Below are 25,331 nucleotides of genomic sequence, written 5' to 3' on the forward strand. Positions count from 1 at the left end.
CAAAAAACTAGCCGGGCGTGGTGGCGGGCGCCTATAGTCCCAGCTACTCGGGAGGCTGAGGCAGGAGAATGGCGTAAACCCGGGAGGCGGAGTTTGCAGTGAGCTGAGATCCGGCCATTGCACTCCAGCCTGGGTGACAGAGCGAGACTCCGTCTCAAAAAAAAAAAAAAAAAAATTCATGCACTGATAATTCCATAATAAACCAAGTATTAAAAATCTATTTTCCTATGGCAGAGTGGACATACAATAAAAGAAGAAGTTTCATAGTTGAATACAAAGTGCAAGGTGCTATGGCAGAGAAGGAAGGTACAAAGAGCTCGAGGGGAAATTAGTTTGTAAACTTTATGTAGGGTGATTAGGGAAAGCCTCACTGAGCTCAGGAGTTCGAGACCAGGCTGGGCAAGATGGCAAAATCCCATCTTTACAAAAAAATACAAAAATTAACCAAGTGTGGCGGTACACACCTATAGGAGGCTGAGGTGGGAGGATGGCTGGAGCCCGGGAGGTGGAGGTCGCAGTGAGCTGAGACTGTACCACTGCATTCCAGCCTGGGCAATAGAGCCAGACCCTGTCTCAAGAAAAAAAGACATCTTAACCAGGAAGTTGCTGGATACATGGGTTTGAAGTTCAGAGTATTTAAAGTCATAAGATTGGATGAGATCAACAAAGGAGTACACAAAGAAGAAACGGGGTCCCAGGACTGATGCCTGGGGCACCCACCACTAAGAGCTGGAGAGATGAGGAGGAACCAGCAGGAAGACTCAGACTGAGCAGGCGAGCTAGAAGGAAAACAAGAACATGAGGTTCTGGAACCAAGTGAAGAACGAGTTTTACGAAGAGAATGAGCAGTCATGTCAAGTGTCATCACAGATCAAGGAAAATAAGGCCTGAGATTTTTGTTTTTTTAAGAGACAGGGTCTCGCTCTGTTACCCACGCTGGAGTGCAGGGGTGTGATTTTGGCCCACTGCAGCCTCAACCTCCCAGGCTCAAGGGATTCTCCCACTCCGCCCGAGTAACTGGGACTACAGGTACATGTCACCATGCCTGGTTAATTAAAAAAAAATTTTTTTTTTTTTGGTAGAGACAGGGTCTCACTAAGTTTCCCAGGCTGCTCTCAAACTCTTGGGCTTAAGCAGTACTGCCGTCTTGGCCTCCCAAACTGCTGTGATTACACAGGCATGAGCCACCGTGTCCAGCCACGTCTGAGAATTGATCACTGAGTTTAGCAACATGAGGCCTGAGAACTGACCACTGTGTTAGCAAAATGGAGGAGGCTATTACTGACTCTGATGAGAGCCATTTATTACATTATTTATGTGAAAAAAAATAGAAAAAAAAAAAAACTAGCAATAGCATAGGTTAAATAAATTATAGAGGTATATATTATACTTTCAGATAAATTGTTCCCCTTTATCTTGCTTTGAAGCTCTTTATTTTTATTTTTTTAAATAGAGACAGGGTCTCACTCTGCCACCCTGGCTGGAGTGTGGTGGTGTGAGCATAGCTCACTGCAGCCTTGAGCTCCTGGGCTCAACTGATCCTCCCGCCTCAGCCTCTGGAGTAGCTGGGACTACAGGCACAAGTCACCACGCCTGGCTCTTGAAGCTTTTCTTTGTCTAGTGACACATCCAAAAGGAATGCAAATCCTGTATCCAAAGCCTCGATATGTGCCATGATGGTCATCAACACCCAACTCCAGCTTCCTGATTGGTGGGCTTGGGCTGCCCTACATTACAGAGGCTGGACAGCTAAACACCACATTTCCTAGACTCCCTTGAGCTAGAGTTCCAGAAGTGATTTCAGCTCTTCCAGTTAGACGCATGAACTTTTCTTTTTCTTCACTGCCTCTTTGATCAGGTATATATTAAAAATAAGGTGTCCAAAATGATATCATCTTTATGAAATAAACACATTTAAAAGCTTATGCAGCAGGATTACTTTCCTCTGTGGTAGCTTTCTTTTCTGCTGGCTTCTTTCAAGTTGCTGTTTTCTTGGTAGCTGCTGCCTTTTTTCCCACCAGAGGTTTCCTCTGCTTCTTAACACCAACAGTCATTTTTTCCTCTCTTTCCTACCACAGGCTTCTTCCTGCAACCCCCCTTCTCATCTGATTTAGCCTCTAGGGCTAGTGCTGCTGCTGCTGTTGCTACTGCTGCAGCTACTGCTACCTTATCCCCCAGAGTTTGTGATTCTTGGCCTGGCAAAGCATGGTGTCCTGACACATGTGTTTGCATATGGGTTTAGCTTTAACATGAGTTTCAGTGGGTTCTTTGGGACTCTGCAATGAATCTGCTTGCCTGCTGCTTAAAGTGCTCTTTGGATCTCCGGGCTTTTCAAGCTTTTGCTAAGGTCTGTGTTGCTCATCTTGTGCATGGGAAGATTTTCCTGAGGGAAGCAGCTTTATGCCTAGTGCCATATAATTCATCTAACTTCCAGAAAGCACTTTCAGTCCAATGCAGAAACATCCCACATGCCCACCAGGAGCAAGTTTCAAAACGTTCTGTTTTCTTACATTAAGCAGAGTCATTCCAGGGATGTTTCTGAAGGCCTTCATGACACCACTGTCCTCATTATAGATGATGCAGGGTGTCCGGTGTCAGATACAAGGATGGTTTATCATTTTGTCCTTGCCAGCTCTTATTTGCTAAGAGGCACAGACCTTTTCGATATCATTCCAGGTTTTAAGTTTCTTATGCAGCAAAACAGCCTCCTGGGTCTTCTTGTAGCCTTCAACTTTATCTTCAATCACCAAAGGAAGTTCAGGAACTTCCTCAATACAATGACCTTTAGACATGACCAGCATTGGTAAGGCTGAGGCAGCTGGGCAGAGCAAATGGCATATCATTTTTGGGTTGTGTTCATTCTACAGTGCCAATGGCACCAGGTTTTTGTTGGTGCAAACATGCAGTCTTCATGACCCATATTTCCAAAGGCACCCTAGCCAGAACAATGAGTCCCATCACCTCAGATGCTGGGTACTGGAGCCACAGCTCTGCCAGTACCCTAAAACTTCTCACCCTACCATGGCATGTACTCATCCACTGATAGCAGTAGACTCCAAAAAGGGAGAGTTATCTGGCAAAAACGTCATTTTGCCTGCTGTGTTCAAGCCTGCCTTTCCACCAGATATTGTGAACTTTGTTCACACCAACTTGTACAAAAAAACAAAGAGCCCTATGCTGCCTGTGAATTAGCAGGTCATGAGAACAATGCCTTTAGAAGACAGAAGTGAGGCAGAGAAAATCTGATTTCCAATGGTGAGCACAGTTATGAAGACTTTGTCTTTTAGCTTCCGACGTACAGGCCATGAGTTTAGTGAGGATAGAGAAGCAAGACACAGGGATGCAGGACATTCATTTTTTTGGCAGTGTGGATCAAGCCAAAAAGCTGTGTGACTCTTGAGGCAATATTAGTGGGGGTGACAAGACTGTCTCGAACATCAGCTAGGGTGATGTGTCTATGTGTCTATGGAATCAGTCATTCCAGTGGCTGCTTTCTGATTCCTTATCTTCCTAATCATGGGGCAGAGGTAGCCCCCTGACAGTCCAGTTCATCAGTTCAGGCTTATTTCTGGAGGCCCACGTAAAGGCCACTCTTTTAGATCTTCCAATAATCTTGTAAACACTGATTTTTAAAAATAAAGGGTTTTTTTTTTTTTTTTTGCTTAAAGTAGCTAGAGTGGTTTCTGAATCCTGCAAATGAAGGCTGACTGATTCAAAGATCAATACAAGTGTTTTTATGTTTGTTTGTTTTTTACTTATTATTTTTATTTTTGTAGAGATGGGGTCTCACTATGTTGCCCATGCTGGTCTCAAACTCGGGGCTCAAGCAATCCTCCTACCTCAGCCTCCCAAAGTGCTAGGACTACAAGTGTGAGCCACCATACCTAGCCCATAATATTAATACAAGTTTGTATAGATGTTTTCCTAATTGGGATGTAGAAGAGGAAATTACAGCACCCAAAACACTGGAAAGCAAAACTTTCTAAAAATCTGCTTTACCTATTTTTCTCCCTGTAAGTCCCAAGCTTGTCAAGTGGAAAACACACTTTAAAGCCGTAAGTGTTGATGACACTATTTTCATTTTTTTTAAAAAAAGCAGTATTGACATGACTATATACACAGGAAAACAAAAAGCCTAGATATAGAAATATATACCTTACAAGGTTTAACACAATAACCTAAAAGTGACATTATAGAAGATTTTTTTTTCTTCTTTATATTTCCATTGAATGTGTATTGTTTTGTTTTTGCGTGTGTTTTGTCTTAAGAGACAGCGTCTTGCTATGTTGCCTAGGCTGGAGTGTAGAGCACAGGTGCAATGATAGCACACTAGAGTCCCAAACTCCTGGGCTAAAGCAATCCTCTTGCCTCACCCTCCTGAGTAGCTGGGACTATGGGGCATACCACCATGCCCAGCTATGTATTGTTTTGTAATCAGAAAAACACTAAAGCAATTTCTATTTGGAAAAAAGCTATTAACTTTTCATCTAATTTAATAATGTCCACAGACTCTCGGTTAGATTCAGAACTCCTTTCTAGTCAATACGTGTGGAACAAATGCTATGATGTTAGGATTTTTTGGTAAATCAAATAACAGTGTAAAAAATACCATCTAAAAGCATGCAAGTTTAAATTTGCAAAGAATACAATACTGTAATTATATTGGAAGCATGAGACACTTTGTGTTTGTTTCTTATTAGTGTGAAAATGGAATCTGGAACTTAAACAATCTAGTATCTGTTAGAAAAATGAGAGTAAAGGTAATTTTAACTTCAAAGCAAATAACTTTAAAACCAATTTCTGTTGCATAGTTGAAATAAAAGTAACCCTAACTGCTTGATAAGGCTAGAAAACAGCTGTTCTTTGCTTTGTTTTGCAACATTATCACCTGCAAGACTTCCTGGAATTGACAGCGTGCACCAATCCCAAATCCTGTCCTAGAATAAACTTTTAGTCAAAGGAACACAGAATCATTTCCCCCACTATCACAAATATGACAAACAGGGACTAGAAGACAATATACTATTACATTTTTGAGAGTGTTCCAGGACAATAATTATAAACCAGGTCACTATCAGAAGAGACATGATCACGATCAGATTCTTGAGTTTTATAAAATTGACTCTGGCTGCAGTGTGGAAAATGAACTACTGTGGTGCTGGGGGTGGGCACTGCTACCCTAGAAGCAGGAGGCATATTAGGATATTTCAACTGCAGGATTTCTAAATTGTGAATCAATAAGTCAGTGAGAACTCATGGTGGCCTGAACTACAGAAGAGGTTATAGAAATGGAAGCATCACTATTTTTTTTTTTTTTTGAGATGGAGTCTCGCTCTGTTGCCCAGGCTGGAGTGCAGTGGTGCAATCTCAGCTCACTGCAACCTCCACCTCCAGGGTTCAAGTGATTCTCCTGCCTCAGCCTCCTGAGTAGCTGGGACTACAGGCACCTGCCACCATGCCTGGCTAGTTTTTTGTATTTTTAGTAGAGACGGGATTTCACCATGTTAGCCAAGATAGTCTCGATCTCCTGACCTTGTGACCCAACCGCCTTGGCCTCCCAAAATGTTGGGATTACAGGCGTGAGCCACGGCACCCAGCCTGAAGAATCACTTTTATTCATTAATTTCAATAATTATTCATTGATCCCTGTGCCAAGCACTGAGATTACAACTGTATTATAGTCCCTAAATAGAGCTTAGAGACACAGGCTTATAGTTTAGGAGGTGGAATGGACACAGATCATTGACTGAACATTGGAGGTGGGGAAAGACAAGAGTCAAGGATGACTCTGAATTTTCTAGCTTTAGTAATGGAGTGAATGGTGATGCCTTCTTCATAAGAAACGAAGGGAAGAAGCAAGATCAAAGTAGAGAGAGATGTGTTGAATTTCAGTTTTAACGCTGCTGGGACATTCAAAGGGAGGTGTCTAGTAGACAGCTGGATATAAGGTGGCAGGCTTTAGAAGAGAGATCTGGGATACAGTTATGGATTTGGGAATTATCATCAATGGCTGATGCATGAAGCCCGCACAGTGAATGAGGCCACCGAGAGTGAATAGCTAATGAGAGACAGGAAAAGGCCTAAGATATAACCCTCAGGAACCTCAATTTTAAGGGTTTGGAAGAGTCTGCAGAGAGGATTAAGGAGTAGACAGAGAGGCTGAAAGAAAACTAGGAGAGTGAAATGGTGATGATGGTGATGATGATGGTGGTGGTGACGGTAACGACTACCGTGATGATGAAAGTGATGGTGGTTGTGATAAATAATGATGAAGTTTTTCACTGATAAAAGCCAAAAGTTATTAAGCATTTACTATGAGTCAAGCACTCTCCTAGGGGCCTTACATGAATCATCTCAATAAATCCTTGAGTAATCCATTAAGTAACGCTCAGATTCACACAGCCAGTAAAGGACAGATTAGGGAATCGAACCTAGATCTAACCTAAAACCCACGTTCTCTACACAACAATGCCTTCCAATCAACTGATAAGCTGAACCTTCCCCCTGATATTTCACAAATAGTACAGGGATGGGGGCAGGAAACAAAGAGAATTATGTGTTGTTGTTGTTGTTGTTTTTAAGTATTTGGGTCTGTTTATATCTCTAACTTTAACAATTTTCTTTAATCTTTGAGATTTTCTTCTTTGTTTTCTAAGGAGTGGTTAGTACTCATCTTAGTTATGCAGCAATCACTGGAGATGTTGATTGGAATCTAGCTCCTGTAAGTAGTCCCCTTCCTTTAGCAATTCTTCTTTGTTAATTAAGAAGACAATGTAAAAAAGTGGAGAGAAAAGCAATTTGCAAGTCATTTAAAACTGGCATTTACAATTTGAATTAACTTTTCTTTCTAATTTAAGATTTGGTCCTAAACATATTGAATCCAAGGGATGAGGCAGATATTCAGCCCTGCTCAGATACTCTCTTCTCATAAATGTCACAGGGGAGGCATATGAGGGCCAGAGAGAGAGAGAACTCACACCATGACTGAATTACCACAAACTTGTAATTCAGCTTGTGGTCTGTAATATTATTGGAAAACAACATTACTCTACAGAGATCAACCTCAACCTATCTTGTCAAAATCCAGAAACAGAATGGCTCTTTTAAAACACAGTTATAGCTAAGAATACATGGCCAAAGAACCAACATTATAAAAAGCAATGAGTTCTGCACATAGAGCTTGTAGTTATAAATCAGAGAGTACAATTTTATGCCTAATATAACAAAACTAGTTATAACCTTCTCGTAAGAATACTCCCATTTAATACATCTTCGTGGTATGCAGTTATCAACATTTACACAATCCATGCATTCACATGCTCAACTACATTCATAAATCCAATGTGTATATCTAGTATGTCACCATGGGCTTCTATTGGCACAATAAAATTTGCACTCATTCCAAGGACGGACTTGGGCCTCTGCCAAAAAAAAAAAAAAAAAAAAAAAAGCTATTAAAATGTCTGCCTTAATAATAAGACCTTCATCCGGACTACCTAATCTTATTTTTCACCCACAAACTACTTCTTTTCTCAACTGATTAATCATTCACGAAGCTTCTACATAGAGTCCAGCACTGCTTGACCCCACTTCTTCTCCATAGCCTTCACCTACCACCATGTGTTTGCCAGGATTCTGTTTGGGTGAAAAATAATCAGATTTGAGGTTGAAATATCAACCTCAAACTCCCACTGAGAAGTGAAGATGGGTGCCTGAAGAGAATATGGAAAGAAGGCAGTACAACAGTGCAAGCCAACTTTTCAGCTGTCTTATTTGTCAGTCATGAACTCTCTGGTTCACTTGGGGGGAATGGCTGAGATGCACAATGCAGTTTTTGGTCCAAAAATATTATTGTATTTGAAATTACAATAATTCATAGGACAGTTTCTCAATCTGGAGGCATTTCCACAGGATTGGAGGACTCACACGAACAGTATCTCAATGCTTTGGATTTAAAAGCAGCAAAGGCAATAGAAGGTTAAATTTAAGCCTCCTCTACAAAGTGATTCTGTCTGATTAAAAAAAAAATCAAGAACAAATAGGAACTCAATGGTAAGCCAACTGGCTGCTGAGTTAACAAAACAGTAATCTTATCATCCAAATTTGTGAGGGAACACATAAATATAACACTTGAGCTGGGAAGCCAAGCTTTATAAATAGTATAGATTATGACAGACTATGTGAAAACATGGCAGAGAAAAATCCAGGGGCCCCGAGAGACCTCAAACTAATCTACACCAGTTTAAAATTTAAGAAAATAGAAAGTGAGTATGACTCAGACTGCCAAAAGAGAAAAGTATAGCTGGTGTGTCTGAGGTAAGCCTCCCTCATGTTGCTTCTAAACTACACACTGGTTTCCATAAATTAAGAGGGATGGGAGAAGCTAGAAAACCAATCAGAAAATATCCATGGGGATCACGTAAAGGAGGTTCTCTGAGAAGTTAAAAATTGATTTCTTTATCTTTTAGCAGTGAAGACTGAGAGGACATTTATGGATGTTCAAGTCTATGAAGGGGTGGAAGCAGGCCAGGACCCCTGGAAAGTTGGTGTCTGTGTCACAAATTCTCTCACATTCTGCTTGTCTATGCTGAAGAATGAAAAGCTTTTCAGGCAACTTCAGGGCCACTTCTGAGTCAACTGTGCAGCCAGTACTGGTCAGGCTATGACCTGGCCTTGGCTCAGCCCAGAACGGGGGGCTGAGTCTGCAGAAGTTCCAGACCACCCAGCCTGTATCAATCCCCTCCCTTCAGAGGATCCCAGGGGCCTGGTTTGGGGTTGGGAGATCCCATAGGTATTTTGGTCTCAGAACTGATATGATATGCCAAACCACGCTGGACCCCAGTGGACCCCCAACCTTTCTGCATATCCACAAAGAACCTCAGGCTTAGCCCCAAATAAACTCTCATCTCCAAGGTGGCATATCTGTAGTAGTAGTGACCATCTCTTTCTCATGATTCCACTCACATCCCTCACAGCTATTAGGAGAATCTGTGTTCCCTGAAATTGTTATTAACAACAATTACCAGAAACTCGGTAGTTTGTATGAATGTATGTATGAATCAAATCTAATTTAATTTCTGTCTCCCCCCACTCCAATTCCATAAGCAAGGAACCATTAACTTTCTACAGTTACATAAGTCAAGGCCTATGCAACTTTACTTATTTATTTAGAGACAGAATCTCACTCTGTCACCCAGGCTGAAGTGCAGTGGCACGATCTCAGTTCACTGCAACCTCCACCTCCCAGGTTCAAGTGATTCTCCTGCCTCACCCTCCCAAGTAGCTGAGATTACAGGTGCCCACCACCATGCCAGGCTAATTTTTGTATTTTTAGTAGAGATAGGATTTTACCATGTTGGCCAGGCTGGTCTCGAACTCCTGACCTCAAATGATCCACCCACCTCAGCCTCCCAAGGTACTGGGATTACAGGCAGTCTATGCAACTTTAAAAGGCAATAACAGAAATTGAGGAGGGTGCTACTGAAAGCTTAGCTACATTAAATTTCCATTTCTTCTTGGAAGCAGATTTTGATGACTCTGCTTATCTCCACCCTCCAATGTGTATTCAGTTCCTGATGATTTCCTTGCCAATTAAAAGGCAGAAGAGCCTGTAGTATGTGTAAGGAAAGGCTAATGAAATCCACTGTGAAAACAGATCCAAACGCAACATGCAAAATGCATGGTATTTAAAACTACCTTGCAAGAGCCTTACAAATGTTCATATACTTTTGACCTAGTAAACCGACTTCAGAGATTCGATCCTGATAAAGTTTTAAGCCCAAAGCCATTTCATAGTGAAACAGTATGAACAACCTAAATTGTAGAACAGCTAAGTTATGGTTGAGCTAATAATTGAATATGATTTAGTGATTAAAAATGTTTACCAAGAGTTTTTAATGGCATTGGGAAAGGATTATGTCATGATATGTTATGAAAAAAATCTACATACAGAATTACACCTTCAATCTTACCTAATAGATGTAAAAAATAAAATACATGAACAAGGAAACTTGAAGGATGAAAACCAAAACGTTCATATGAGTGGAGGTAGTGAAATTATAGATTTTTTGATTTCTTGTTTCTACTTTTTTGCATATTCTAAACTTTCTACAACAAATAATCATTACTAGAGAATAAGATAAATTTCTATTAAAAAGAGAAATGGTTGAATCAGATGATTTCCAAGGTCTCGTTAGCTATATTCTGCACCATATCCAATAAAAATGTAAGGGGTTGATGTTTTTATGACTAGTATAGCTTTATTAAAGCAATAATACATTCTGGCCAGTATTACTGTTGGTTGAGTGCATTAGTTCATGGCCATTAAACTGCACATTCCTTAGAGGCAGGGACTACCCACACTATGTAATAGGCATTCAATAAATGTTTATAGAACTGAATTTAAATGTGGTAAGTGAATGAGACAGCATTAGTGGAATTAATTATTGGATGATAACACATTTGCTTGCTTGCTTTGACACTTCAGAATTATAAAAAACATTACTGGTTATCTTATATTTTGGATAAATTTTCCCTTTATGAAAACAATTTGAAGCTGGATGCAGTGACTCATGCCTGTAATCTCAGCACTTTGAGAGGCCAACCTGGGAGGATCACTTGAGCCCACGAGTTTGAGACCAGCCTCGGCACCATAGTGAGACCCTGTCTCTACAAACAACAACAGAAAACAATTAGCCAAATATAGTGGTCGTGCCTATAGTCCCAGCTACTCAGGAGGCTGAGGTGGGAGGATCACTCGAGCCCAGGAGGTTGAGGCTGCAGTGAGCCATGATCACACCACTGTACTCCAGCCTGGGCACCAGGGTGAGACCTTGTCTCAAAAAAAAAGGAAAGAATATTCATTGCTATATTTTAAAATCCAGGGGTTGGAGGTTGGGAGGAGGGATGAGCAGGCAGAGCACAGAAGACAGAGCAGTGAACACACTCTGAATGATACTATGATGATGAGCAAATACCTGGCATTATACATTTTTCCAAACCCACAGAATGTATAACACCAAGAGTGGGCCTTGAGGTAAATTCTGGGACTTTGGGTGATTTTGATGTGTCACTGTAGGTCCATCACTTGTAACAAATGTACCCTCTGGTGGAGGATGATGATAATGGGGGAGGCTGTGCATGGGGTGGGAGGGGAGCAGAGAGTATAGGGGAAATGTCTGAGCCTTCTTCTATCCAATTTTGCTGTAAACCTAAAACTACCCTTAGAAAAATAAAAGTCTTATAAAAACAAAAACACCAACCGACCGATCAGCAAAACAAGCAAACAAATAAACAAACCTGACCTTTCACAGAACATAGTCTGGTAACTGAAAAATGCTCTAGGGTAAGTATGACTTTCTAAACCACAATGTCAGTTTACTGCTACAAGGTGATGAAATCACTTATCATGAGATGACCTTGGGTTGTCTACATTTCAGGGGTCATAAGGAAGTAAAGAAGATTCATCAAAATTAAATTTTTATATTTAATTGATGGACCAATACTATGAAAAAGGTGAGATACCAGTAAAAGAATTCCAAACATGTTTTCTGGTTGTAGAATACCTAAACCAGTCCAGAAAACGCCAGAGCATGTGTTTTTGAAATAAGAAGACAGTGTGATTCCTTTCATCTCGCCATAGGTGTTCCAGATGAGAAAGAGAATTAAGATTAACTCATACAAAATAAAGCCACCATCATCTGGGATAAGGCATTGTGGTTACTAAAAACATAAGGAGTCATCCAAGGCTGAAAGAAACCAAAAGTGATTGCACAGGCGATAGGGGTTTTAACTTTCTTGAAAGTATTGCAAAGAATTGCTGCAGAAGTCATTCCAAATGTGAAAAAAAAATAATAATCAAAGTGTTCCCATATTATTTTGGAAGTCCCACAGCAGCTTTGGGTTAAAATTATTTAAGTAGTGGGAGAATTCCCAAATTCAAATTTTCTCAAGCAAAATAAAAATATAAAATTACTCTATCTGGGTTAAGCAGAATCATACTTCACCTTAATAAAGAAATATTCTATCTGGTGCCAATACTTTCCTATACTTGAATTTGGTTTCATTCTTTTGTGTGGGTAGTGAACCAAAAGGGGGAAGGAATATTTACATCTTGGAGACAGGATAGAGAAGAGAGACAGCTGGAAAAGGTACCAAAGAAAATCTTTGAGGGGACAGCCACCAGCAAATTCCAGAAGCACTAACCTCAGATACAAAGTGAATGCCTTGGCTGCTGATACTAGCAGAATACACCTTGGATGCACCCTTAATACCTCTGCTTGGGATATGATTATGAGTGCTGCAAGTTCATTTCAATCTGGCAGGAATCGTTGCAAGGAAATTTCAGTACAATGAAACCCTTTGGCTATTCCCTTGATATTCATATTAAGGGAATGACCTAGACCATACCTATTTAACTTATGAATTTTGCAGAGTATTTCAAAGGTTAAGTCACTCTTCTATATTAGCATTAAGTTGGATATATTGTATTCTATCAGTGGAAGAGGCACCTGATTTTCTTTCATGCTCTTTTTGGATTCCTGCATTACATGTGTGTGGTAGTGATTGCGTGTATGTGTGTGTGTGTGTGCGCGCGCGTGTGTGTGTGTGAAGGGGCAGGGGAGAGGAGGACAAAAATGAAAGGTCTATGTTAATTAGCCATTATCATATCACTCATGGGTAGCAGAAGTTTAGGAGGCAAGACAGTAAGAAGGGTAAATAGCAAGAGGTTATTGATAGATTCCCCATTGTTAAGAAAAATGATCCTAAACTTATAAAAGAAGGCAAAGAGGATAATTTCATGTCCTTTCAAAAGCATCATTTAACAGGCCCACCCAGACCAGGCGCAGTGGCTCATGCCTGTAATCCTAGCACTTTGGGAGGCTGAGGCAGGCAGATCACGAGGTCAGAGGTTTGAGGCCAGCCTGGCCAATATGGTGAAACCGCATCTCTACTAAAAATACAACTAAAAATACAAAAATTAGCCTGAGCAACAGAGCGAGGCGAGACTCCATCTCAACAAAAAAGCAAAACAAAACAAAACAAAAAAACAGGCCCACCAATTATTTTTTTTAGTATAATGTTAATTAATGGCAATTTCTGTGTGAAAATGACATGTTAACTTGTAGATTTGCTTCTAGCTGACGTAAGCCTTTTTTTTTTGAGACAGATTCTCACTCTGTCACCGAGGCTGGAGTGCAGTGGAGCCATCTCAGCTCACTACAACCTTCGCCTCCTGGGCTCAAGTGATTATCCTGCCTCAGCCTCCCGAGCAGCTGGGACTACAGGCATGCACTACCACACCCGGCTAATTTTTATATTTTTAGTAGAGACCATGTTGGCCAAGCTGGTCTCGAACTCCTGACCCCAAGTGATCTGCCCTACTCAGCCTCCCAACGTACTGGAATTATAGGCACGAGCCACTGTGCCCAGCCTGTTTCCAGCAGAGATAAAACTTTTGCTGTCTGGTAGGAAAAAAACAAAAAATAAAAGCCTCCAGAGGTCATAGCTTATTGCCCTGTACATGAACCAGTTTTGTATCTAACCTAGTAATCTCATTCTACTATTACTGTATTAAAGTGCCTACACATGGTCTGCTCCTCAGATGCTCCTTGGAAAAGCTTTAGCATCTTACTGGTTCCTTCATTACTTAATGAGATTTTTCAAAAACTGCTCTTCTATATCATTCAGAAGAGCAATTTAATATAATAGAAATGTATACTTGTAAAGTTCCTTCCTTGTTGTTCCCCATTACCTATTAGAATGACTTTGCTCTAGTTTTGACAAGGCATTTAAAAATTTTTTTGTAGAGATGGGGGTCTCACTATGTTGTATTTTTAGTGGAGATGGGGTTTCACCATATTGGCCAGGCTGGCCTCAAACTCCTGCCCTGAAGTGATCCTCCTACCTCGGCCTCCCAAAGCACTGAGACGACAAGCATGAGCCAACCTGACAAGGCCTCATTTTAAAAGTCATGTTTAAAAATACTTTTTTACACCCTAAAAATTATGGAAAATTGAATATGGACAAAGTTTTGTTTTTAATTTTTAAAAATGTGGGGCATCAAACATGTTAAGCATGCAGATGAAAGGCAGGTAAAAAAAATTCAGTGTTCCATTTAAGAAATGGGTAGTGATGCTATTAGCTTGACATAGGGGAGACTAAACTGCCTTTATTTGCTGTACAACAGTGTGGTAGTCAAAACTGGATGTTTTTCCCCCCTCTTTCAGGACACATGCTGTATCATGGGTTCTTTAATTTAGTGTATGGGTTAGGTAGGAACATGTTTGAAAGCACTAATTTCACTCTTGATTGCCAAATTCATAAAGTGAACTGCTTAAGGTTAGATAAGAATTATCTATTTATAAAACTAGTGCCAAAAATTAATTATAATAGAAGTGTGATTTTTATTTCTGATCTTTTTAAAGTCAAGGGATCAGTGATCAAACAATTAAAATGAAGAGTCCACATCTTAAAATAACAAATTCAATTTGTTGGATATTTTTTTTTGCTTACTTACTATGTTTCTTGGAATTTTATTTATTAAGCAATTAAAATGGCAGTGAACATAACTGCATAAAAATTTTGGAATACTTCTCTATATGTTACCATAATAGAAAGATTTTTTCAGAATTTGTCTTATGATGCCAAATTATTCTGAAATTTCCTAAATGGTTGATAAACAGAGTAAGAACTGGATTATACACCAGCTCCTGCAGTTTCCAACTGCACATTCCAGTTTTAAAGTCTAACCATAATGTATGCTTTCCTCAGAAGGGTGCCTGGCATTTATTTATAACGGTCAATTTTTGTTGTTGTTGTTGAGATGGAGTCTCATTCTGTTGCCCAGGCTGGAGTACAGCAGTGCGATCTCAGCTCACTGCAACCTCTGCTTTCTGGGTTCAAGCAATTCCTGCCTCAGCCTCCCGAGCTGGGATTACAGGTGCCTACCACCACACCCAGCTAATTTTTGTATTTTTAGTAGAGACGGGGTTTCGCCCTGTTGGCGAGGCTAGTCTCGAACTCCTGACTTCAGGTAATGCCCACCTAGGCCTTCCAAAATGCTGGGAGTACAGGTGTGAGCCACCACGTCTAGTCTATGATGGTCAGTTTTTAAGTATATGCCTGAAAAGTGACATGATCCCGATGAATGCCCTTCTAATTCTAACAACATACCAAAGCACAAACTAAGATCTCACTTGGTCCTAAAATAATAAAGCAAGCAAGCCATCGATTTGTAAATAGTTTATACACACAAATTCCTAGCAATGCCATAAAAGAGCTATAAAAAGGAAGTTTTATGCCTAAGCAAAAAAAATTAAGTAGAGCTTAATTTCAGTATTTATTCATTGTAACAGCTTTGGATAAAGTTTCCAAGTTTGTGCTCAGACAGGCTGCTGAATTTGGAAAGAATAACTCAAATTATTAAAATTAAATATTAATGGTGGATTTTATTAAAATGCCAAAGAATTATCAAAGGTTCTGGTGGTTTCTATAGTTGCACAGTTTAAACCATAAGCTGAATTTCTTCCTTCTTTGTTTTTCCTTTTCCATTTTGGTAAGAGGGAAGCAACTGGGCTATACAAGCTTGTCTTATGATGCTTTCATGGCTGTCTTGTCTTTGCTAAACAGACAGGAGCTCTTCTTCTTATCCTTTCTACCTAAGCTGATAATTCTGTCTTCATCTTCCCTTCCTCAACTGCAGTAAGCAAGTTGTATTGTTACGCTTTCTTCCCTACAATAATGAGGTCAGGCTGCCACAGTCTCAACTGCTCTGAAGGCATTTTATTTTTAACAGGACCAACCACTAACAGTAGAGACTTAAAGTCCTCTGCCTTAACTCTGAGATACAATCCCACCTGTAGTGTCATTTTATTTCCACCCGTTATTCATTCATAGCCTAAAAGCTCCTTAAGTACCAGGAGGAAAGCAAGAGAGTCTGAAAGCTCAGGTCCCTGTTACTCCTCCTCTGTCTAAAGACAGGCTTGGAATCTTACTCTTCTAAACACCACTGGTCACTCTGATAAGCTTAACTTTTCTTTAAAATGAACTTTTAAGTGCTGACAAATGTTTTCTTTTCCATTGACTTTTTATATAACTTTTAAATAACATATACTCAAGAAGGCATGCATTATTTAATAAGGTACCTGACTCTAGACCAGTATCTGACTCAGAGAAGATACTCAATAAATTTTTTGATGTATAAATTTGAAAAAAATGAAATAATTGTAAACTGTCTTTAAAATACAGACAAGAAAAGAAAAAGGAAATAACATGACCCATAACTCATGGCAGCAGCCAGAGATAACCAACCGACATTTCAGTATGTACTCTACCAGTCATATAACATCCTAAAAATACACATAAATCATGATGCATGCATTATTTTTGTGTGTGCTTAATATGTAGTGAATATTTTTCCCATCTGCTAAATATTCTTTTGCAATGCCATTTTATGGCCACATAGCATTCCAATAAATCAGTGCAATAGTGTGCTGGTAATTTAACTTTCTTCCCTATTGTTGACCTTTTAGGTTGTTCCCTTTTTGATATTATTATTATTATTGGTACTGACAGCTATAAACATTTGTGTGGCTGAATCTTTATGAATATTCATGATGATTTCCTGATGCTGAATTCCAAGAAGCAGAATATTAAGGCTTTTGATTTGTAATCGGCAAAATCCTTCTAGTAATTTAAATCAAATATTAATCTTTCCAGTAATTTAAATCAAATTTTAGGGTAGTTTGAGGTGTGGTGCATGCAGAAGTGCTTTACTGGGTCTTAGTTCATCATTTCCAGTATTATTCACCTCTATCTCTGAATTTATACTTTTGAGGCTCATCGAAGCAGTCATTCTCCCAGGAGCCTGTTGTTACAGAAACCTCAGAGAGTAAGAAACTGTCTTTCACTAAAAGAGCTCCATAAGCTTGCAGTGAGCCGAGATCGCGCCACTGCACTCCAGCCTGGGCGACAGAGTGAGACTCCATCTCAATAAACAAAATAAATAAATAAATAAATAAATAAATAAATAAATAAATAAAATAAAATAAAATAAAAGAGCTCCATAATATTTGCACCTGTTCTTTTGTGCCCAGTTGGAAATCGTATACTTGTCTCTCAATTCTTGTTCTAGTAGTAAGCACATTTTAAAAAGTAAATCTTGCTCTTTTAAGACTTTGTAAATCTTTACTCATCCTTCATAGGTAAAATAAAATATGAGTTGAGCCATGTTTACACCACAACAAACAGACAAAACCTGGCCCATGAATAGAAATTAATTTCAACTTGTGAGAAAGAAATGAATAAAAAGTTAGCCTTAAAAAAGCATTTACAGCTATCTATGAATAACTGTCTTTAGAGGACTATTAAATTTTTCTTTAAATGTTTATCACCATTGGTAAATAAGGTAACAGACTTACTTTTTTTTTTTTTTTTGTGAGACGGAGTTTTGCTCTTGTCTCCCAGGCTAGAGTGCAATGGCACAATTTCGGCTCACTGCAACCTCCACCTCCTGGGTTCAAGCGATTCTCCTGCCTCAGTCGACCAAGTAGATGGGATTACAAGTATGTACCACCATGCCTGGCTAATTTTTTGTATTTTTAATACAGACGAGGTTTCACAATGTTGGCCAGACTGGTCTCGAACTCCCGACCTCAAGTGATCTGCCCGCCTCAGCCTCCTAAAGTGCTGGGATTACAGGCATGAGCCACTGTGTCCGGCCCAGAATTACTATTTTAAGATGACTAACAAAATGCAATCCTCTACAAATGCAAGTGGACATGAAATACCATGGCATCTAATTATTCTTGGAAAATACACACACTGGGCTTAATATGATCACTCGAGTAATTAAATGGTTTGTCCATTTCACTAATAACCACTATAAATTAATGAAGAAAGAATTTCTCATCTTGAAGGACTAGTGCGACAATGTCTTACTGGTAAGAGATACTCAATATGCTTTATAGGAACTTAGAGAAAGACTTGTAGCATTTTCCAAAACAGGGAGGGGGAATTTAAGAGTGTTGGTGGGCTGAGCGCGGTGGCTCACGCCTGTAATCCCAACACTTTGGGAGGCCGAGGAGGGTGGATCATGAACTCAGAAGATCAAGACCATCCTGGCCAACATGGTGAAACTCCTTCTCTACTAAAAATACAAAAATTAGCCAGGCATGGTGGTGTGTGCCTGTAGTCCCAGTCACTCAGGGGGCTGAGGCAGGAGAATCACTTGAACTCGGGAGGCGGAGGTTGCAGTGAGCCGAGATTGTGCCACAACGCTACAGCCTAGGCAACAGAGCGAGACTCTGTCTAAAAGAAAAAAAGAGTGTCAGTGAATTTTTTGAACGCCTATAACAAATGCCCTCTGGAACTAAAAGTATCTGATTCTAAGAGAAAAACAAAGACAAAAACCCACCACACATCTACAATTTCTTTGTTGAAATAGTTTTTCAGACTCCTTTAAGAACTTACATCTTGACCCTTATTTTTAACTATATGAATAAATATTTTATGTGAAATTCTGGCAAATTATGAAAAAATTTATTTTTACATTGTGTTTTTCTAAATAGACCTATTTTTTAATGTATTCATTGTATTTTATTTATTTTTTTTATTTTACTTTAAGTTCCAGGGTACATGTGCACAACGTACAGGTTTGTAACATAGGTATACATGTGCCATGTTGGTTTGCTGCACCCATCAACTTGTCATTTACATTAGGTATATCTCCTAATGCTATACCTCCCCCAGCCACCACCCCCTGACAGGCCCCAGTGTGTGATGTTCCCCGCCCTGTGTCCAAGTGTTCTCATTGTTCAATTCCCACCTGTGAGGGAGAACATGCAGTGTTTGGTTTTCTGTCCTTGTGATAGTTTGCTGAGGATGATGGTTTCCAGCTTCATCCATGTCCCTGCAAAGGACATGAACTCATCCTTTTTTATGGCTGCATAGTATTCCGTAGTATATATGTGCCACATTTTCTTAATCCAGTCTATCATTGATGGGCATTTGGGTTAGTTCCAAGTCTTTGCTGTTGTGAATAGTGCCACAATAAACATATGTGTGCATGTGTCTTTATAGTAGCATGATTTATAAACCTTTGGGTATATATTCAGTAACGGCATCGCTGGCTCAAATGGTATTTCTAGTTCTAGATCCTTGAGGAATTGCCACACTGTTTTCCACAATGGTTGAACTAATTTACACTCCCACCAACAGTATAAAAGCGTTCCTATTTCTCCATATCCTCTCCAGCATCTGTTCTTCCCTGACTTTTTAATGATCGCCATTCTAACTGGAGTGAGATGGTATCTCATTGTGGTTTTGATTTCCATTTCTCTGATGACCAGTGATGATGAGTATTTTTTCATGTGTCTGTTGGCTGCATAAATATCTTCTTTTGAGAAGTGTCTGTTCACATCCTTTGCTCACTTTTTGATGGGGTTGTTTCTTTCTTGTAAATTTGTTGAAGTTCCTTGTAGATTATGGATATTAGCCCTTTGTCAGATGGGTAGAGTGCAAAAATTTTCTCCCATTCTCTAGGTTGCCTGTTCACTCTGATGGTAGTTTCTTTTGCCGTGCAGAAGCTCTTTAGTTTAATTAGATCCCATTTGTCTATTTTGACTTTTGTTGCCATTGCTTTTGGTGTTTTAGTCATGAAGTTGTTGCCCATGCCTATGTCCTGAATGGTATTGCCTAGGTTTTCTTCTAGGGTTTTTATAGTTTTAGGAATAGACCTATTTTCATATAAACTTTCATTAAAAATTTGCCATCTTCTAATAATTTGTGTGCAAAGGATTTTTCCATGACATTTATAAGTTCCCAGGACACCACAATGGAGGGTAACTGGAGACTTCTGAATCTGTACATGGTAGCGAGAAGTCCTTGTTTTACCCTCCAATAACACCTACACAATCAGACACTAATATTTAAGAACTATACTGTGGAGGAAACACATTCTCATTTACTCAACTTTCACATTTTCACATCAAATATGCCTCATATTTTCATGCTTTATATATTCTTTAGGATAACCAGATGGTTTTCTGAATCTCTACCATAAGATTTTTTTTTTTTTTTTTAATTTTAGAAACAGGGTCTTGATACGTTGCCCAGGCTGGACTTGAACTTCTGGGTTGAAGTGACCCTCCAGTCTCAGCCTCCTGAGAAGTTAGGATTACAGGCATGAGTCACCATGCCCAGGTCTACCTTAAGAATTTGACCATAGCAGTGATTTTAATTAAAGAAAGAAAGAAGATTCCTGGGGTACTTTTCCAATTTTAACATATATTACTCTTCCTTCTAAGCTAATCTAATGATCTGTCTCTTTAATCTTGGCCAAGACACCCCTTGGCCACTGTATTAGTCCATTCTCACACTGCTATCAATAAATACCTAAGACTGGGTAATTTATAAAGAAAATGGGTTTAACTGGCTTGAAGTTCCACAGGGCTGTACAAGAAGCATGAGGCTGGCATCTGCTCGGCTTCTGGGGAGGCTTCAGGAACTTACAATCATGGCAGAAGGAAAAGGGGGCACCAGGACTTCATATGGCTGGAGCAGGAGAAAGAGAGAGAACGGGGAGAGGCTACACACCTTTAAATGATGAGATCTCATAAGGACACCCTCACTACCACGATGATAACACCAAGGGGGACAGTGCTAAACCATTCATGAGAAACTGCTCTCATGATCCAATCGCCTCCCACCAGGCCACCTCCAACCCTGGCCATTACAATTGAACATGAGATTTGAGTGGGGACACATATCCAAACCACACCAACCATCAATAACAAAGCATTCTACTTCTTCCTTATTCCAAATTCACAGTATCATTGTTTTTTGTGTTTGTTTTTTTTTTTTTTTTTGAGACAGAGTCTCATTCTGCCGCCCAGGGTGGAGTACAGTGGTGCGATCTTGGCTCACTGCAGTCTCCACCTCCTGGGTTCAAGCAATTCTCCTGCCTCAGCCTCCTGAGTAGCCAGGATTACAGGTACCCACTACCATGCTCAGCTAATTCTTGTATTTTCAGTAGAGATGGGGTTTCATCATATTGTCCAGGCTGGTCTTGAACTCCTGACCTCAAGTGATCCACCCACCTTGGCCTCCCAAAGTGCTGGCATTACAGGTGTGAGCCACCACGCCCAGCCTAAAATTCACAATATCTTTTATTGCAATAAAACTTTCCCACTCAGAAAATTAGTTATTGGGCTAATTAAATTATATTACTGTTACCTTCTGTTGGTGAGCCATCAGGTTATTTTTTTTTAAGTTTTACTTACAGAGCGTATAAATTACCCTTGGTTATTCTCAGCTGTGCTGAGTTATGTGAAAGCATAGTACCCTAGTACCCTGGAATACCTCTATATATGAAATGATTCAAATGTCTCCCTTACTTTTTTTTTTTTGAGACAGGGTCTCACTCTGTTGCCCAGGCTGGAGTGCAGTGGCACAGTTATGGCTCATTTCAGCCTTGACCTCCTGGGCTCAAGCAATTCTCCCACCTCGGCCTCCCAGGTAGCTGGGACTACAGGCACACACCACCATGTTCAGCTAATTCTTGTATTTTTTTGGAGACGGGGTTTTGCCGTGTTGCCCAGGTTGGTCTCGAACTCCATGGCTCAAGGGATCTACATGCCTTAACCTCCCAAAGTGGTGGAATTACAGGTGTGATCCACTGTACCTGGCTATCCTTTCTTATCACCTTTAAGGTGCTGATGACTCACACACAATAGAGCCCAACCTTCTCAAAACTGTAATTCCCTTCCAAATGGTCACTAGGAGGTACCAGCTTGGCTAAATCAGAATATATATTCATTTACTCATTTATTTATTTTAGAGACAGGGTCTTGTTCTGTCACCCAGGCTGGAGTGCAGTGGCACAATCACAGCTCACTGCACTCTCAAACTCCTGGGCTCAAAACAATCCTCCTGCTTCAGCCTCTGAGTAGCTAGGACTAAAGGTGCTACAGGTGCACAACACACACCCAGCTAATTTTTTAATTTTTATTTTTTGTAGAGACAGGGTCTTGCTACACTGCCCAAGCTGGTCTCAAACTCCTGGACTCAAGCAATCCTCCTACCGTGGCCTCCCAAAGTGTGGGGATTACAGGTGTGAGTCACTGTGTCTTGACAAATCAGAATATGTATTTAATCAACTGCTCTCCACATGTGCCTTCTGAATCACTTAATAGTAACTTTGTTGAAAAGATAAATGAATAGTACTAGCTTAGAATCCCAGCTATTATCTCCCTTATAAATAAGGGTCTACTTTATCTTATTGTCACCACTGAGATGCTAATACTATTCTCTAGGGCAGAGATTCTCAACCAGGGCATTGAAACCCCTAGGGGACATCTGGCAGTGTCTGGAGTAAAAACGTTAAGTGGGATGCTGGTTGTTAGCAGCAACTAGTGGGCAGAGGTCAGCATGTTACTAAGCCTCCTATAATGCCAAGATAGTCCCCCATAACAAAGAATTATCCTGTTCAAGATGTTAATAGTACCAAGGTTGAGAAATCCTGCTTTAAGGAAATAAAAGTAGATTAAAAAATTATTCTTGTAGAAACTTTGGGGTTACCATCCAGGCAGTACAGAGCTCTGACTTTGAGCTTCATAGTAGGAAGATAAGTTGCCAAATAGAAGCCCTGTGATAGGAGTACTCCAATATATTCTCATAAAGGAATTTAGTGAACATGGACCCACTGGTGTATAGCCCAGGTTCCAAGGAACAGTGTAACCATCAACTTGATAGTGTTCATGGCTAGTGAGAAACCCATCCTTCACGTTTAATTTGACTGCATAGAAAATTCGTGAGTTGAATGGAGAATAAAATAGACAACAGACGTTAACCAAACCATCTAAATGACTTTAGAAATAGCCTTTCTTGATCCATTTTTAAATCTCTTCTTGTTTGGGGAAATGTGGGGCTTGGGGGATGAAGTGCAATAAATACCTTCCGTGTTGTGACACATAAGAAAACCTCTAGCCATTTTTAGATTTTAATCATCTTACCCACATTACAGATGTAGGCTGTTTGGCAGAGGCTCAGAGGAAAGAGTGTTATCAGTCCTCAGCCATCTAATTACTTATCTTAGAGAAAATTAGGCAATGTTCCAAGTCCACAGAAGACTCATGTTCTGTCGGGAGTTATTAATTACAAGCAGACCTAAGAAGCATTAATTTGTTTTGGTAATCATGCCAGGGTGTATATAGCTCTGCCAAAGAATATGGGAAGGAAGTGAAGACTGGGGAGAAGGTGAGCTGCTCGGCTCAGCTGGTAAAAGAGGGATTAAAACCAGATGGCCCCAATTTGTCTCTTTTAGCCAAGTTCTAAACAAAATATTCCTTGTGCTGAAGTTTAAATTAAATTGATGCCTGACTGCTCCACTCCTAATAATCTAAAATAATTCTGTCCTTTAAAAATTATTTCCTGTTTTGTTGTTGCTTTTTAAGAACGTGAGATAGGCTGGGTGTGGTGGCTCACACCTCTAATCCCAGCACTTTGGGAGGCCAAGGTGGGTGGGTCACCTGAGGTCAGGAGTTTGAGACCAGCCTGGCCAACATAGTGAAACCCTCATCTCCACAAAAATACAAAAATTAGCCAGGCATGGTGGCGCGCGCCTGTAGTTCCAGCTACTCAGGAGACTGAGGCAGGAGAATTGCTTGAACCCAGGAGGCGGAGGCTGTGGTGAGCCGAGATGGCACCACTGTACTCCAGCCTTGGCAACAGAGCGCGACTCCATCTCAAAAAACAAAACAAAAAAAGAACTTGAGATACTTAAAACTTACCCTGACACACACCCACACCCACATCCATTTGTGTACACAAGAAAAAAGACTGGAAGAAAATAAACCAAAATGTAAATAGTAGTTATGTCTAGATGGTGGAATCATAGGGGATTTCTATTTTCTTTTTATATTTCTATGATGTTTCCACAATTTTTACAATTAAGCACAGATAATTTTTATAATCAGAAAACAACCTGAAATAGGGCAGTTATTTATACCCATTCTGTCTTTCTATCCCATTATCTAATTATAATTCATTTCTGCCTACACTGATATCCTTTAAAAAAAAAAATGGACTTTTGCTTTTGTTGCCCAGGTTGAAGTGTGATGGTTTGATCTTGGCTGTTTGCAACCTCCGTCTCCTGGGTTCAAGTGATTCTCCTGCCTCAGCCTCCCAAGTAGCTGGGATTACAGGTGCCCACCACCATGCCCAGCTAATTTTGTATTTTTAGTAGAGACAGGGTTTCACCATGTTGGCCAAGCTGGTCACGAACTCCTGACCTCAGGTGATTCACCCTCCTTGGCCTCCCAAAGTGCTGGGATTACAGGCCTGAGCCACTGTAACTGGCCCACTGATATCCTTTAAATATTGATATGGCTATTTATGCTGGAAAAGGTAAATAACCAGCCATAATACTAATCAAATCAAAAATCTCACCCATTATTACCTACTTATATAACTGGCTGTGCTGCATGTTGCTAATGGGTAACATGTTAACCTTTTATTCAAGAACTAGTTTATCAAAGGGCTTCTAACATTATATCTCTACAGATAAGTACACATATTCCTATATTCTGGCAAGGTACAGTTCAAAGGAAAAGATAAAGGAGGAGAATAGATATCAGATCACAACCTGGCTCATTATAGGACATACTGAAGATACAAGGCTCAAACCTTGAAAAAGATCTGAAATATAATTATATTTGCACTCAATGTCTAAACTTATATGTAATGTAAAAACTTAATGAAATTCTTATGTTGGTAATATAGAATACCTGATGTTGGCCTATGTGAAGCACAAATATTTCTATAGCATGTGAAATAATGTAAGCTTACCTAAACTTATGATCAACAAATAATTGAGAGAAACAGTTTATTTTGCTATAATACTAAGAAAACTCAAGCAACTGAACTTATGCACATGAAAGCAATAGTTGATAACTCAACTTTCAAGAAAAAAAAAAATCAGCATCTATTTTAGATTCAAAGGCAGAGCCACACCATACATTTACAAATGTCACCATTGAAAAGAAACATGTCCTCTTAAAATTAAAGTCTATATAGTTAAACAAAAGACAATAAAGTGCCTGTACAAGCACAAAATAAAGAAATTCCCTGTACATATCACTCAGCTAGTGAGGCTGTCTTGACATTAGCCAGTAAGTGAGACATAACTTACGCTCACAGTGATCCTGGAAGCAGGCAAGTGATCTCGTACACTAGCTATTTCCAGTTCCAACTTGTTAACCACTGGAGAATTCCTGTTTGATTTATGACACTTTTCTGATGAGTGTAAGGCCATAAGAATATTCCAAGGGCTC

At 39.8% G+C, this 25,331-nt stretch overlaps 1 protein-coding gene and 1 pseudogene across 12 annotated transcripts in view; both read right to left on the reverse strand.

Moving 5' to 3' along the window:
• Nucleotides 1-25,331, reverse strand: part of ANKRD44 (ankyrin repeat domain 44) — a 345,963-nt gene that overhangs the window by 65,784 nt on the left and 254,848 nt on the right. The window lies entirely within an intron of this gene.
• Nucleotides 1,098-2,846, reverse strand: LOC103876417 (annotated as a pseudogene).

Source organism: Papio anubis, chromosome 10 (genome assembly GCF_008728515.1).
Source record: "Papio anubis isolate 15944 chromosome 10, Panubis1.0, whole genome shotgun sequence".
Classification (NCBI taxonomy): Eukaryota; Metazoa; Chordata; class Mammalia; order Primates; family Cercopithecidae; genus Papio; species Papio anubis.